Source organism: Apis florea, unplaced genomic scaffold, assembly GCF_048593485.1.
Source record: "Apis florea isolate Af1SG1 unplaced genomic scaffold, ASM4859348v1 contig_3158_pilon, whole genome shotgun sequence".
Classification (NCBI taxonomy): Eukaryota; Metazoa; Arthropoda; class Insecta; order Hymenoptera; family Apidae; genus Apis; species Apis florea.
The window spans coordinates 5,985,334-6,002,705 of NW_028256713.1; the positions used below are offsets into that span (position 1 = coordinate 5,985,334).

General features: G+C 34.4%; 1 protein-coding gene and 3 long non-coding RNA genes across 9 annotated transcripts in view; 1 reads left to right on the forward strand and 3 right to left on the reverse strand.

The window, feature by feature from the left end:
• Sarm (sterile alpha and armadillo motif) overlaps positions 1–17,372 on the forward strand; it is a 118,568-nt gene that overhangs the window by 2,091 nt on the left and 99,105 nt on the right. Inside the window, exon 1 of one of the 2 annotated variants that reach the window (XR_015292419.1) lies at positions 9,547–9,693. The exons of the other annotated variant lie outside the window; for it this stretch is intronic. The gene's annotated coding sequence lies outside the window, so the exon portion shown is untranslated. Of the gene's footprint in view, positions 1–9,546; positions 9,694–17,372 lie in introns of those variants that run through there. 2 annotated transcript variants of the gene reach the window in all.
• LOC105736934 (uncharacterized) lies at positions 32–1,184 on the reverse strand. The gene is made up of 2 exons (XR_001112931.3): positions 961–1,184; positions 32–274 (listed from the first exon to the last, which is right to left on the reverse strand). It is a non-coding gene; the product is annotated as an uncharacterized LOC105736934 (long non-coding RNA).
• On the reverse strand, positions 2,369–7,903 carry LOC147657462 (uncharacterized). 2 transcript variants are annotated; one of them, XR_015292427.1, is made up of 3 exons: positions 7,682–7,903; positions 2,779–3,036; positions 2,369–2,697 (listed from the first exon to the last, which is right to left on the reverse strand). It is a non-coding gene; the product is annotated as an uncharacterized LOC147657462 (long non-coding RNA). The 2 variants fall into 2 exon arrangements; XR_015292426.1 differs by lacking the exon at positions 7,682–7,903 and adding an exon at positions 3,113–4,631.
• LOC147657463 (uncharacterized) lies at positions 10,048–12,687 on the reverse strand. 4 transcript variants are annotated; one of them, XR_015292457.1, is made up of 3 exons: positions 12,178–12,686; positions 11,817–12,117; positions 10,048–11,455 (listed from the first exon to the last, which is right to left on the reverse strand). It is a non-coding gene; the product is annotated as an uncharacterized LOC147657463 (long non-coding RNA). The 4 variants fall into 4 exon arrangements; XR_015292459.1 differs by having other exon boundaries at positions 10,048–10,884; positions 12,178–12,684; XR_015292458.1 differs by having other exon boundaries at positions 10,048–10,884; positions 11,817–12,687.

Sequence of the window (17,372 nt, forward strand, 5' to 3'; positions counted from 1 at the left end):
TTTGCTATTAAAAAAAATAATAAATTACAAATAAAAAGGAAATTATAATTATTTAGTATTACCTATCTTTTTTTTTACGACATTAATCATAATTTGTTCATCAATATCGAGTACTTAGAACCAGTTACAAATTGCATGCTGTGATCGACCATTTTTTTTTCCAAAGAAATACCCCTCAATTAATCGAAAATTATATAGTTTTTTCGATAATTTAATATAGACAGATCATTTATAGATTCTGCGATCCGTAAGATCAAAAGTAACTTTATTCGATCTGAAAAATAGATATTTATTACTATGTATTAATAATATTTAACGCTTTTCAAACTTGATATTAATCGAATCGATAAATTACGATCTTATCACTAAAATTGTAAATTTATCTATCGTAAAGTAACAATTCAAAATTATTATAAAAAAAACTATAATAAAAAAACATGAAAAATTAAATGAACAATTTAGAAGACCGTAATTAATTAACAGTCGAATTTTACTTCTCTGCTTATTCAGTTTTAAGGATCAAAATATTTTTAATATCTTCTTCTTATATTCACCAAACTTGAACATCATTATAGCAATTAATTCTTCGGAATCATATCTATAATTAATCAGCACAATTAAAATGAAATTTTATTCAAACTATCTCGAGGTCACTTGTTTATTTACGAAACGAGTAAATAGATTTTATTTTTATAGAGAACCTGAAATTAAAGCCTTAAATAACAGCACTAAATTCTACAAGACTAATTTACTAACTAGTAATTATCCATATCAAAATACCTAATAATTTCTCAAGTGTTACGAGTTATTAAGATATCGAATTCTTTTCCACAAGGATAAAAAATTTTATTTCGAAACGATGCCATACCTCGAAGAAATTATAGTCAATCGAGATTTTACTAATTTATCGCCACCGATATATTAAAGATTCGCGTCAACTATCAAGACCAATCATTTTACCTCGTAATTAAAGATACTGTTCCACTATATCGAAACTTGAGAGCACATCGTAAATTTTCTTTCAAATCTTTGCAAAAACTTTCCATCCCTTATAGCTGATGTTTTTATGACTTGCAAAGAATCGTAAATCATTCCAGCTCACATTCCTGGTGCAGCTACTTTCGAACGAAACACACCTTTCTTCTCCTTTTCTTTTTCACTTGTCCTTCATTTTATTATCACACCTAAATGAAAAGAAAGAAATAATTAAAAAAAAAAAAAGTTTGCATAAGAATATTTAGAAATAATAAATCGATTTTATGTATGCAAAAATATAATCGTGATCACGTGTGTAATCGAGTGACTCGCATCATTCATTATATAATTTATAATTATAAAAACGATACAATTATGAATTATATAACACCATATGCAGAAATTATTAAGAATATTAAGAAAAAATTATTAAAAAAAAAAAAATTGCATTTTGCAGCGATATAAATATTCTATCAATATTATAATATATTATTAAACTAAATATGTACATAGAAGATTAATCTATTGTTCTATAACATCCTATAGATCGTTAAAACGATTTCAAGTAAGCTCGTTAACAAATCAAGACCCGCAATACGAATAAAAGTAAAATAAAGAACTACAAAAGATACGTGTAATGAAAATATCTGATATGGCTTGCAAATTACAACGATTATTTTGGTACGTTTATCACTCGTGTAACACGAGATCGGATAAAAAGGACCGACGCGAAAAACGATGGCAATCGTTGTAACGGGTGTAACCCAATTAAGGATGACATGGGTAATTGCGACGTGTATCAGGTGTTGCAGAAAAGCTGCGACTACTTTGTCACGGTCCGTTATTTGCTGTCACGAGTGAAAACTTTCTCGTGAATCCTTTGTTGGGCTTCGCAGGTCGGTGAACTGACGTCCAGTTTGATCTCGCAACCACGATTTCTTACGATTTATAGGCTTAATTGAAGGACTCGTGACGATTTCTCACCGACTTTTTGTTACACATAAAAAATCCTTAAGAGGAAGAATGCCTGCTGGTATTTTTGTAAAATAAAAACAAGAGGGGACAAGACTTAAAAAAGGTGATCCACGTGATAAGATGAAGAGCGAAATTTTTGCGGTCTGAAAAGTATTCAAGAGTCGAGGCTGTTAGGCGGCAGTGACGTATTTTTATGATGCAAAAAGTTATTATCTTATTATGTGCATTTCATTAGCATTGATTTTAAAACACATTTTTTCTTGCAGCTTTTTCAACTGGAACTTTGAAATTATAAATTTATTAATTCACTTATTTAGATGCCCATTATATTTTAAATCGTTATAACTAATAAAAAAAAATTTCAATTGCTATGAGAAATAGGATATTAATATTTAAATTGTAATACATAACAAATGTATAAATGAATTGATAATAATAATTTTTTAATAAAAATAATAATTAAACAAATGAACAAAGAAATATTAATATAAAATCGTGAAGAAATATAGTGAAGTAGATATTATCACTGAATATAATACCTACTTATAACACAGAAAACGCATAACTTTTACCTCTTTTTGAAAGAAAACAATTATAATTCTATCGATTTGAAAAGACAGATTATTAATCGTCAACCAATGTTATCCAGACGTCTATCCTTTTCCGAGACACGATTTTCCAACGAAGGCATTGAATAAATATCTGACATAAATAGGCAATTGTTTTTCTAATCGCGATTTTTCGACCCTGAAAGATACAATCGCATAAACAGAGTAATTATTAGTATATGTGCAATACGCATTATCGATATGAGAATAAAGTGATCACCTCGAAGTAACGAGTAAAGGTGATAGGTATGAAGTAAAGTCAATTGACTTCGGTACAAATCAACTGAAAGATCATTTTCTCACAACGTCGTAAAAACGGAAAATCCATTTCGTTCGCCTTCACCTTTTGACACGAAGGCATGTTTATGTTCCTCCAACTGCGTTAAATAAAAAAATGGTGATCGAAATATCTTCTCTTCGCTTATCATGGTTCGAGCAACTTGCAATATCCGTCATCATCGCCAATGAATCGTAAGATCTGGAATTTTAATATTCATTTTATTTTCGAGAAAAAAAATTATTATTAGATTTATCTATTGTAAATTATAGATTACCTGTGGTAAACAAAATGAATTTATAGATCGAGTGAATTTTTGCCGATTAAAAGGATACCTTTGAGAAAAATAAGGATCTGTGAAAACGTAACTCTTTTCATTGAAGAAAGGGTGGAAAGATTGTTACAATTATTAGTGGATATACGAATATCTTTTGATTAATTTAACATTTCGAGTAGATTAATCAAGTTAGTTAATGTACTTTCTCTTAAATGGAATATCTTGAAGTTGGTAGTAACACGAACAAGATGTAATTATCGTATTACAAGATTGGAGAAAAATGTCTACAGACGTAGACCGATTGCTAATTTGTGTAACTTTTCACGTTCAGTCGATTAATCAAACATGCGATTAGAAAATAATAATTTTCTATTAAAGTTGTTCGTATATTTATTATATCGTAACTGGTATTTGATATTTTTGCAATATATATTTTTCAAGATTCTTGTTTTCTGAATCAGGAAAACATTTATTAATTTTTAAGATCCGTTATATCTCGATTAAAGTTAATTATATATTATTATTTTCCATAGATTATACGTGTTTATTACATTAATGATATATAATTTCTAAGTTATTACCTTAATTTCTGCATAATGATTTTTTTTAACTTTTACTCTTTTTATCATTAATGATCTATCTTCCTTTTGGAAAAAAGTAGTAGGAAAATTCTAAGAAATGAAACAAATGTACTCTATCAATCTACATTAAATTATTAAAATTATAAACTATAATTAACTTGACAACTTTTATCCAGATAAATCATAATATCTATTGCCATAGAAATCATTTTCATCGATTCAAAATTTCAAAGAAAGGCTTCTTAAATCCATCATCGAACACCAATTTTTAGTTAAATTCGAGTTATAATTACGTTTCTTATCAAGCCTCGTAAAAATATAAATAACCTTATCAAGACTCAATTTCCAAAACGATGCAAAAACAACTGTACAAATAAAACGACGTCTCATCGATAAAACTTTTCGATTCGCGCCCAATATCATCGACGTATCCACGTTCGACGAAACGAGAATTAATCTGCAATTAATCTCAGATTCACGCTGAGATTCGGAGAAATGTTAAGCCACCGTTATCCAGTCCCAGAGATGCATTAAGTCTATCACCAATTCGATCTCGAACGAGATAAACGCGTGATTTACAACGCCCGAGTTTGGTCAGATAACGCGTGCACGAGTACAACAATATGTATACAGATACAGATTATACATACAGAGAAAGAGAAAGAGTCGCAAGGTAGATCCAAGTGTCACTGTCGAGATCTCGCGCCTCGATCGCGATCCAAACGGTTGGATCGTGATTAACGAGACTAGGCGTGCTTAAATCGCGATAACTTAGTCGATCGTGATCTCACCGGTCAATACAACGTTCGATACGTGTCCTACGAGGACCACGATACGCTACTACATCTCCCAAACAGAAGTCAGCCTGGCAAATCGCGGTTGAATGCTAATTGCAATCGAGCAGGCTCGTTGTCACAGTCGATTTATCTTGTATCTTCATGAAACTATTCCACACAATATTATCATAATAATAAAACGTATATTCCTCTATCGAACGAAGCAATTTCATAAATCGAGTAACTGTACATTGACTTTTTTGTTCTTCCATTTATCAAGTGACACACGATTAATCATAATCTATTCATAAGTTATTAGTACGAAAATTGACAAGCGTTAAGCATTGATTAACGTGAAGTTATCGTGGACGAGCAATGGATGATTAGATACCAAGCTGCCGTAACGACATCAATTTACATTTATATTGCATTGCCTTGTATGATCCTTTATTGCTTCTCCACGAACAATGTGCGTGCATGTCTTTGGTTCAATCTCATCGCTGTTTAATCATGGACGTTTGATCATTCCGTGTTCGTTTCTTTTCCGATCTAACCGACGATCTGGTAAAAGCATCGACAGGAAAGGCTAATTTATAGCCATTGGAAGGTATATACTCTTCGATCGACATTTTCTTTCTAATAAGTCAGGCAACGTGAAGGCAAGAGAGGCGGTTTAGGTCAAGGCGTTCATCGAGCAACATTGTTCTTCGTGGCGAAAGTACGCATACGATTATCGTCTTATTTATCCCGATGCTCATTTAGAATGATGCATACGCTTTACTACCAAGCTGACGATCGTTTGGAATCGTTGGAATCCATTGGAATTCTAACCGATACCCTCTGAGAGTCTAAGAGCGGAGCTCGATAAAATTCTTTTTTATTTCGGCATTAAAACGAATCCTTTTTTCTTCTTTTTTTTTTTTTTTGAGATCGACGCTCATTTCACGATCTAACAATCCTGCCGAGAATACGCCTCCTCTATCGAGGAATTTCACCGAAGAATTTCAAGTCGAACGACTTCCTTACTGTCAGAATCACGGTTGACCTTACTACTCGAGGATGATGTTGGAATTACCGGAGAAATCGAGTTTGTGACCGATATAGCCCTTTGCATTCCGTGAGCATAATTGTTCGACTATGATGGCCGTATTTTATGATTGTATAAATCATCTTCTATGCCTGTGAAATATTTCTCGAGGAATCTTTATCTTAGAATCGATGATCGGTCGTTGGAGAAAATATTCGAAGTAGGAATCGGTGAGAACTATTTTAATTAATCTGAAAGGCTGATATTAAATGTCACTCGGCAATCGAGGCAATCAGACTACGATGGTTCAACTAGATTCAGTTATTCTACTAACGTTCGAGGTACGCAGACTGCTTGGTGATCAATCAAGCTCAGGATCATATATCTAAACGACAATCAGGATTGTAAAGGAGACATTGCATAATGTTTAGTTGTGTGATTCATCTATCGACAGTGAGCAAATTTCATCTTTGATCTGATACGTGTAAACTCGTTTCTTCGAGCTGGACATTTGTGGTACTACAGCTTGTTATCAAGTATCTTTGAAACGTTTCAATGTTGGCAAAAATGATTCTCCCAATGTATGCAGTTTCTCAAAATTTAAATCTATTAAGTCTTTCATATTAAATAATTCGAAATGATGTTGTGATTCCAAGATCAAAACATAGTTCGTTGATCGATATTCCTAAAATCAAAAATTGACAGAATTTAGAAAATATTATTTAATATTTTTGTGAAAATGAAAAATCATATATATATTATATTCGAATGTAGAAAAAAGTGTAATCAAACTAGATACTTATCTGTTACGAATATTGACTTCAACAAGGTTCAACCGGTTCCAAGAAGAATCGAGTGGCTCAGAATCGGATAAAAGAAAACGATATTGAAAATTGCTTTTAATCTAAGACGCGCAACAAATCGTGAAGGATGATTGAATCGATTACGCGGTATAAAAGAACGAGACAGTCGAGTAACAAGGCAACGTGAGTTCTGATATAAATCACCATCAAACTCATTGACTGTACACATACACAAATCAATCGGGGAGATCTAATTTGTTCAGAAATAAGAACGCGGATAAACGTCATGGGAACGAGGTGAATAAAGTCTTCATGCACAAGAAGCTACCATTACCATAGTCAGACAAGCATAAAACCATGAATCTGTCGATGAAGATTGGCCAATGTGAAATTAAAGTAATCCATCGTTTTGTCTTGCAACGAGATTCGAAATGGCGCTATAAATTGAAATTAAAAATGAAATTCGAAGAAATGGCCGGAAGGTAACGTTGTTGCACATTTTATAGAAATTATTACGACCTTTATAGACCACACGCATAGTTTACCAACCTGAAAAATATGTAATATAAGTACAATTTTGCTCGAGGCCACATAGAGATTCGCATAACGATCCGTTAACTCTATCATTATGCCGAGAATGTATAGATGGAATTGTTCGCTCGTTTCCGTGTAAAAGTGGCATCGAAGGTGGAATTACAAGACAGGCGCGTACATGACGATTTTAAAGAAATATACATAATATTTTTTTACTTAAATTATGAATGTAATGTTCTTCGAACATTCACATCAATCATCTAAGTACTGCCTTTAAGATTTATATTATCATTAAAACGTTGTTTTTTTTACTGTTAGTATTCAATAGTTTCTTTCCTATTCAAACTATCTCTAAATTAATAAGCAAATGTTAAATAATGTTAGTATTTTAATTAATTAAAGAATTCTTTTATAAGGTAAGACATTTAATATCATTGATATAACAAAAGTAAAGATTTAAAGAATTATTTACTAAAATCACATATACTTTTTAATATAATAACTTTATAATATTATGAAGGATAATATTTTTAATATTATACTTCTTCATCCAATTTCTTAACCAATAAAGTCTTTGCAATATTATTCAAAAAACATAATTTTTAATTGATGTCATATACTATAATATTTTGTAACACATTTAAAAAAAATTCTTTTAATAAACATTATAATACTATCTTTGAAAATAATAAATTATCAATTAATTTAACTACAAGAGAAATAATAAATGTACAAGCATCATATTGACTTGATTATTAATAGTTTCTAACCTCAAAGAATGAAGCTTTTCATAATGAATAGTACGCTATTTATATTACAATAATTATCAACATTCAATTAAACTATACCTGTTGATAATATCTTTGACATTAATCATCCACATTATAAAACTCATATCGGAAGCTGTTCCCGGATGATTGAAAAATTGTCTTCAGGACCATTAAATGCGCGGTAGCTCTGTAAACACGCGGCAAATCCACAGGGAGCCACGTTCACCATTTCCGATCCAGCGCTTGCTCGGTCAGTTGCATTAAATTTCTGTGCGGTCGACAGAGTTGCTTCTACGAGAGCTGCAGAAAAATATTGTATGAAGCCTCGGTATTTCCTGTACACTCCTTGGTGTATGCTAATGCAGGGGCCAATACACGGCCAGTTGGATTATACGTGTATCGTCGTGTTAACTACGTGATCGCGTGGGCGTACGCAACGTAACAAAATACAACCGTCGATCAGTGTTTCTAACGAAAATAAAGCCATTCGCGTGCCGGCTACGATCGTAAACTCTAGCAGCGTCTTCGCAGATATTAATGCTTGGTTTCTAGGAAAGAATCGCTAACGACCGACATGTCTCCGTGTAACTGTGATTCGATATGAATCAAGCAAGGCAGAAATATGATAATGGCGGACACGATATTACACGCTAGTCGCATGAAATGTCCGCAGGCTTCTATGGCGCCATAACGGTCGCAGTTTTTCGACGGATAAAGAGTAGGAATAATCGTTAATCCGTGAAGCTTTGAAGATATTTTTCGCGGTTATTAATAATTCTCGATGATATATCAAAGAAGCTAGTATAAAAAAATAAAATTATTAAGATGTTTTGCTCCTTACCTGTTTATTGCTTGTAAAATTCGAATAGAAACAAATAAAGACCGATTCGTTTCGTAATTTACTTGCGCGGCACGTACGTTTAAAAATGGTGCTACCAGATGGCGATTGCGTCGCCAACATGAACGTTCGTGAAACGTGAATTCTCTTAGTCCTACGTTTAAAAACATCATAATCGAGGTCATTGTACGGAATAATGTATCTCAAACTCACAAGTAATTTGAATCTCCTTGGAAATCCAATATGGAGGACTTCTTTTTATCACGAAACAATGGAAATTCCTAAGTTTTTTTGCGTCTTATTTCACGACTCTTAACAAATTTAGCGAATCATCCGTCGCCATGTCAAATTTGGTATTGGTTCGCGTAATATTTTACCCTAGTGCCACTCTATTTTTCATCTATAGTGAGATTTGAAACGAAAAGTAAACGTGGGCGCGGGGATTTGAAATCGCGTTCGAGACGCTTCGAGAGATCGAGAAGTCGAGTGTAGACAGTACGACAACGTGTGGCGCAGTCGCGGAAACTTTCGTTGATCGTCTCGTGAGTCGAGTGTCTATTAGCAGTTATCGTCGTACATATACGAGGACGAGTGCGATAATTACGATCTTATTAACGAACGAAATCGCTCGCCGTAGAAAGTATATAATAAGCTTAATGAACTACTTCAAAGTGACAGGAGTGAACGTTAACAGCTGTTTGTGCGTACACGATTTCTATCAAGATACCTACGTTCTTTGTTTGTGACGACACGTTTCTCGCATACCGTTTCACAAATATTCGATAGTGGAATAAAGAATTCACGTGGGTGAATCGTAGTGAACATCGCGATTCGACCAATAACCTTTCAAATATGATGTAACTTCCTCGCAGTTAAAGACTTGATCACTTGCAATCTGTATCAGGCGCGCGCGCTCTATGATTTCTGGCGGGACAACTTTTCAAAGCGTGTCCGTAAAAACCATTCGATTATTCGTATGACAAGCATACAAACGAGACACGTAGCGTTGTTGTTACGGATGCACGCAATGTACTCGTTAACGTGTAAATGTTTGTGAATAGAAACAGTTATTTGCCAAAGTTTTTTTCATAAAATTTATTCTACGATTCACCCTGAATCTAGTGATGAGTTAAATATAAACTAGAAAAGTGAGGTTAAGTGGAAAATGAGGACTGCGGCGCCACCACGAGGTATCAAACAACTCCGTCGAACCACAGGACACAATGCTTCCATGGATTACAGAAATCGGATGGTATGTTAATTTTAACAATATTTTTTTATATATATATTAATTTTCTATGTAACATTTACGAGGAAAACTACTTATTTAAGATAATTATATTTTAATATTCAATGCATAGATCACAATATTCATATGCTATTATTTTATTTTTTATAAATTTCCTAAATTGAAATTTCTATCTATCAAATAGCATACTCTATGTCGAAAAAAATCAAACGTAAAAATAAAAATGTTGAAAATATCTGAAGATTAAATTATCGAACTTATCTATTGTTAGAAGTATAATTTTTATAATAGTTAATCCATTTGTTAATATTACCAAAAGTAAAAGTATTTAACTTGATATAAATGATATGATCATTATTAAAATTTTTGCATAATTTTTATTTTTCAATTAAATATTTCAACAATTCCCATCATATATTTTTTTCGTAATTTCATCTTATCACTCACATTCGCCATATGCTGGAATCACGCGGATTCCATGCTGATTTTCCATTCGAGCAGATACAGGAAAATGTTTCCTTTACGGGGTTCGGAAAGTATTGAAACCGGTTTCATTCCGTATATGCTTAAATCCAGTTTCCTTTCACCTTTACTCAAGAACTATCGGTGTCGTTCGCCGTATCGTGGCTTATCAGGGCGTTTCGCGTTTATTGGCCAGGGATAAGGCGCGTTTCTCGTTTCATTTCAGTCGCATAATCGAACTTTCGTGTGGTCTTTATCAAGATCGCGACTCCATTAACGAAACATGCGTATATATTATTCTTCAACATATTGATTTTAGAATTGGGATCGTCAATTAACCGTGTCTGAGCGCCAGTCCATGTTTCGAAAGCATAATCTCATTAATTTTATTTATATCCGTTAGCACAAAGTTTTCGATCAACTCGATGATATTATCACAGCACGAACGTATCAAGTTTCGTTCACGCTTTGCTTTTCAACCTTGCTGTTTAATGACGGGCTTCTTCACGAATCGACGTCCAAGAAATATGCATAGTGACATTTCTTTCGTTGACAATTCCATAGTTTTTTATAAGTTGGTTTTTCTTGTTTTGCAAAACTCTCGAAGGCTATTTTTTCTTCTCTTTTTTTTAGAGAGATAATCATCTTATTAACGTGTCTTCGGTAAATGGTCGAGCAGTGAAGTAAGAGAGAATTCAATGTAATCGAAAGCAATTATATTCTATTCGTTTCCTGGAATGTTTTCATTTCATTGTTAATATAGTAACATATGGAGACTCGTGTAATAAAGATTATAAAAGATGTTATATAGAATATTAAATGGCAGGTGTGTTGTGTTAGATATATTTAAAAGTCTGTGTCTTGTTAAATGATATTTGATATTTAGTAATGTCTATTTTGTGCCATGTACGCACAAAGTTTCTTGTAGGAAATATCCTTTAACTCTTTCTTCAATTTTTTCTTTTAATATTTTAATCTTTTATTTCTCTTTAATATTTTTGACTTTCTTTAATTTTTGTTAATTCTAATATACTTTCAACATAATTATATTGGAATTCAAAAGAGAAAAATAAATAGATGGAGACTTGAAAAGCATTTCAAAGTCAAAGTGGTGTTTTTATGATTATTATATAATATCTGACTAGATCCGAAGTAAACTCAAGACTTTGTGCATTAAGTATTATTTGTAGAAACATAACTGATCTTGAAATGTCCTTGACGCCTCCACTCCTTGACTCCTACTTGATATTTTAATATCTTTTATAGTCTCCTTTAGTCATCGAAAAATCCATTATTCAAAATCCTATTTCAGAAATTTCTTATTTAGAATGTAATATATTGCACATTTTGCATTATTCAATTTTGTAACGATGAAAATGTTCATTTATTAATGTGTATTATATATTATAATCATAGAATACAAAAATCGAATTTGATTACTTTTGTTGGATGTTGCTTTGAATTTTGTTCTACAAGAATCGTATTTTAAAATTTTACCGATTATCGATTAAATTACATTATAACGCTATAGTATATCTATGATTTAATGAATAAAAAATAATTCTACGAACTTCGAGCGAAAAATATAACTCATATGTAAATATAAATCATAACATAACACACACAAAGTAACATATCAATATACATATGTTAAATAATTATACCTCGATGAAACAGCAATCTGTTGATTCTAAATCGTTGATATTATGCAAATCAAATTAGCCGCCGGCTATATCATAAAAACGGTCGATTTAGCACATTTTCCGTCGGCATGATTCGCCCACGTTTCGGAATACACAGCCTTGACCCATCGATTCGAGATCAAATCGAACGATTCCACAACATTCCACAACATTTCTTTCTCTAAATTAAAACGTTCAAAAGAATCAACCGAATCTGTAATAAATATTTCCCTATTTCTCGTTTCTATTTTTGCTACTGAAAATTACAATGGAAATCCAATTCCTGCAAGTAAAAACATACAACGTTCATTAATCATAATTAAAAGGAAAATCTCGTACGTACGACAATAACATCCGCTGACAAGAACCATCAACATGGCGCCGAGATTTTCTACACGGTACGCAGTTGAGTAATACCGCCGTCCCATCGATGATGCGCGTTGAATCGAAGTGCACGTGCACCTTGTACGTCGCACACTCGAACGAATCGAGCGGAATAATCGACTGGACGTGGATCGATCGTTCGACGATCACGAAACGTTCGAAAATCGCGGGAACGAACACAATCGATCGATCGTACGATCGATCGATCGCATCGCCTCGAACGATCGAGTTCTTCGTGCATCCGCCCACGCATGCACCAGTCGCAGCCTTGGCCGACTGACGAGGCCGCGACTCCGTGTTTTTATTTCCCCTCGGCTTCGCGTTTCTTTTTTCTTTCCACTTCGAAACTGTAAAAGATGTCCGCCGTGGCGGGCGCACGCGTGCACACGCGACGCCACATTGAATTATTTATAAGGATCGAGGCTGGACACTCTCGATGGATGCCTTCTCGACAGGGTTACCGCATAATATCCGCGCATTAAACTCTAATAATAGAATTCTCCTATTTCCCGACGTGCTTTCCGATCGCCACCATGCGAGCGAGCCGCGCATGCGCAATACCTCGAATGCGCCCACATTCCAACGGTTTTCATTAATTCCTTTTTCATTCGCGAGGGGACGTGTCTGTCGATTTCACGCTGATGGAATCTTCCTCTGCGATACCATCTTTCGGTAATAATTTATCTTGGTGATTTTGTGAATCTTGGCTGCAGTTGTGAATCAATACGCGTGTCGTATATATGTGTAGGAGGCATTTATTATACGACGATGTCACGAAACGAGATTGTTCGGCGGGCAATATTGGATATAATATTTTTCTAGGCGTACCAGAGATACTCGATTCCTTATTCTTATCGGTTTCTGATTTACAAATTTAGATTTGTTTTAAGAGGAATATGTACAAAATGCATGATATTCAAAAAGATTATACATTTTAACATTCTCGAAGTTGTTTAATCTTCTTACAATCTTTTTCTGCTTTTTCATTGCTCATCATTCGGCGCCGTAATCTCGGTAAGTTAAGTTAATCTCCTGACTTCAGATTTCCACATCGCGTTTTAATATTGCATCAGAAATCAGGTGAAACGATTCTTTCGAAGAATACGATTTTCAATATAAAACTTCACCATCTTGAGATGATGATTCTTTCACATTTTTCAAAATTGATCAGGAATAAAAATGCCTATACTGCAGATCTTCAACAAATGAAATTATTTTATTATGAGAATTTTTTTTTTTTATCTAAATTGTGATTAAATTACATAATATTTTGTAAACTGATTTTCACAAAAAAGAGATCTGAGAGTGCATCGTTATTTCTTCAGAATACGCAACGAAACATCGCACTTTGTATCGATCGTATCGAAATTTATTGCAAACCGAATCGACGTGGCATTAATCATAAGCGGCTTAGACGATTCATGGTGTGCCAGGATCGAAAGAAAGCCGATTACCCACGACCTTCTCTATGGATTTACACGCCATCCATATCGTTAAATCTTGCTACCTATTTCACGCTATCGATGGACCAAATACACCGGGATCAGATATTAAAGCAGGATAAATTAATAAAAAAAGGAGTGACATGTCAATGCAACTGAACTTGCTTATCTAAATTCACAGGATAAACACACTTCGTACTGACTGAAATTCTGATCGACACCTATTTACAATTCGTCGTAAATACATAACTCTACTCCGATAAATAATAGATTCAATTGCCAGAACGTTACTTAATTGCAAAAAAAGGACTCAACTTCAAATAACAGCAGCAATTCACGTTTTTTTCTCTTTCAAATCATTGGAAACTTTTATCCGAATCTCTGTGAGATGTGATATCGATAGCTTTCCAATTCGTAAAATTTGGATCTTTTCAAAAAGGCAGAAATTTGCCAGATTTTTCACCACGGTATCAATCAAAATTACGTCTATTATTACGCGACTAATTGTAACATGTAGAATGAAGCTATAACGGAGGAAACGATTAGTCAACTCGAAGACGGATCTCGGCCAAGCCTGGCCTTTAGGGTTAATTAAAAGTAATCGAGCGCGCGCGCACACACACACACATATATATACATATACACACCATGTGTGCATACGTATCCAGAAGTATCTCGTCCACCTAAACAATTCATCGTTATCACAGCGTAAGCTCGTTCAAAGGGGGCGATGGCAATTAGAGCGGCGCAGCCGCGACGAAAGGTCACCGATAAACCGCTCGCTGTTTACGATCCTCTCCACGCCGCCTCTTATCACAAAGATATTATCGCGGAATAAGCAGCGGCTCGCCTTTGACGAGTTTTTACCCGACGATCGAGTTGCACAATCGTGGCCGTGGAAGAGACTCATCGTTTGTCTTTCCTCGTTCTCCCTGTCGCTTCGAGGATTCGATTAAGTGAAATCTAATTGCTAACCGAACCTCTCTTGGCAATTGTTGGCAAGATGGATACTGGCTAGATCTTTCAGAGAAGAGTTAATTGCAATAGAGCCTCTTGCCTTGTGAACGATACGGGAAATTATAAATGTAAAAGTGTGTTGTTTCGATTTATCGAAAATGTGATTTTCAATTTTTAATTTCTTATATAATTTTTACAATTGACGATACTTTTTTTTTTTTCTTTGCTGTTAGATAGGCATTATCGAATCAATTAATGACACGATCGTGATAGAATTAGACTTAATTGGCTGTCCCTGATAATGGAACAATTTATTTTCCATACCTTCAATTAATCCATCGATAAGGGGATCAAATGGTTCACGTATTATCATCGTGATTAAGAATTATTGCATTGATCGGATCGTTGGTATCTGTAGGGTGGTCGCTAATTGATCAATTTAATTAAGATTACGTGCCATGTTGATTTCGATCGGCCAACTCTCGAAACGAACCTTTTAAAGCGATTGATTTCGTCGAATTATAATATTTTGTCATCGATAAATATGCACGATTATTTATTTTTTTTTCTTTCTTGAAAAAAATATCAGAAAAATTATCTCGCGATAATTCGAAAATTAATATCTATCTCGTTATTATCGTGAACGAGTTAAACAAACTAAAACTTTGTTGATATCGAGTATAAACACAAAATACGATCGTCCAATCGTGCACAGACACATACGCGATAGAGAGAGAGAGGGAGAGAGAGAGAGAAGGAAAATAAAAAATACAAGTATCGTATAATAAAATTGTTAATGAGGCTCAGATAAGCTCCGCGATCGAAGCCAATATTACGTTATATTGGTTACATAGCATTCTTTTTAACCTTTCGATGCTCTCACTTACTCGGCGCATCTGTTCCACACGATTGTTTCGCAACGAAAATGTTTTCATCTGTCGATCGAACATTCGGCCCTATTAGCAATTCAAATCACGATACGTCTGTCAAGGAATTAATTGGAAAGGGGAAATTGGACGGGATAATGCGAATAACGTGTGCGAAATAAAGGGCAATGGCAGAATTGCGAAAGGAGACGTGGTTTCTATGATTTTCTCTTTTTCTCTTTTCCTCGATAGTTTAGTTCTCGCTTGTCTCGAATTGTCGAGCCGTGAGTCAGACAAATTGGAATCCATTATACGGCCTTTATAAACCTTCCGCGCGGTTCTCTAAATTGTTCGAAATCTGTTGGAAACTCGAGCTGGTGAAAAGTAAGGTGGGGGATACGAGTCGAGGGGGTGAACGATAAAATAGAAATTAGAACGATCACGTATTTTAACGAGACGTCGATTCATGGGAAATCACGGACGATGACGCAAAAGAATAAGGATCGGGAAAGGATCGTTTCAAAAGTTCGATTGGCCGCGTGGCGCCGTTCGAATTATAAAAAGAAAACGCGTGTATATGTGTATATATGTGTGTACACACACACACACACGTTCGGCAGAATAGAAATGTAACGTGCCGTAGTTTATTTTGCATTCGTGCGGTGAACGTACGTAAAATAGATGACGTGGACAAGATTTGATACAAAAAGTTGTTGCAAAAGAATATAAGGGGAGGAAAAAACGTGTAAACATCTTCCATGAAATGAAATTCCACTGATTGGCCACTCGTTTCATTGTACAACTAGCCGATGCGCAAAACATTTTAAAATATTCCGAGAATATTCCAGAATTAGAATTAAATAACTCTTTTAACTGCAGAATGCGAAGAAAAAAGTCATTTGGAAAACAAAATTGGGAATGGGAGATTACTCAACGTGGGAAACTCGATATAAAATTATAGAATTGTAGCATAAATGCTTTTGAAGTGAATAGATCTTGCACCTTTGCTGAAAGAGGTATTAGAATACTACGATACGATAGTTTTTCTTCTACTTGAAAAAAAAATAAGTATTCATTCTTGGTGCTCTTTCGTGCAATCGATAAAATAAAATAAACGACTCGATCTAATCTAATCGTTCTTATGTTATATTACATAAGAAGTATATTATAGAAATAATTGATTGCACGTCCTACAATTAAAAGTGAATTAAATATAAACAATAATAAACTCGACATCACAAAGATCTTACAATTACATCTCTCCATCTACGATTGTCAGGAAGGAGGAATCAACAGGGAAAAAAAAAAAAAAAAAAAAATAGCGACATCCTCCAAGCGTCTTACGTCTTCATTTCTCCTCTCTCGTTCGACGGCACGAGAGCGAGATCTCTCGAGAAGAGCCATCATCCTCGAACGAGGATGATGCTCAGCTTCCGTTACATCATCGCGATATGCTCGATCGTCGATATCGTCTGATTTATCGACAGTGTTTTAACGAAGCCCGGCCAAACCCGAGGATCTTCCACCGAGGCTGGTTTCGCAATCAGGAAATACCTGACGTTCCATGGATCGATCGTATCGAATGCGTGTGTCGAATGTGTGCAGCGGCGGTATAGAAACACGAGAGGAAACTGGCTGGCTCGGTATTCCGCGTATTTTGTTGCACTGCCTGGCGTGGCTTAATAGGATCGTTTACGTGTTTCCGATGTAGGTAATAGAGTAGGATCTAAAAGGTGTATTAAGTTCTCTCAACTTGTCCAACGTTTGTTGCTCCTTGCCTCGATCGGTAATAAAGATATTAATGGAAAATATCGCTTGGATGGGAATTTTCGAATTATTCAGAAAGTATACATCGCGAAATTGTAATTTTTTTCGGCGAACGATTACCA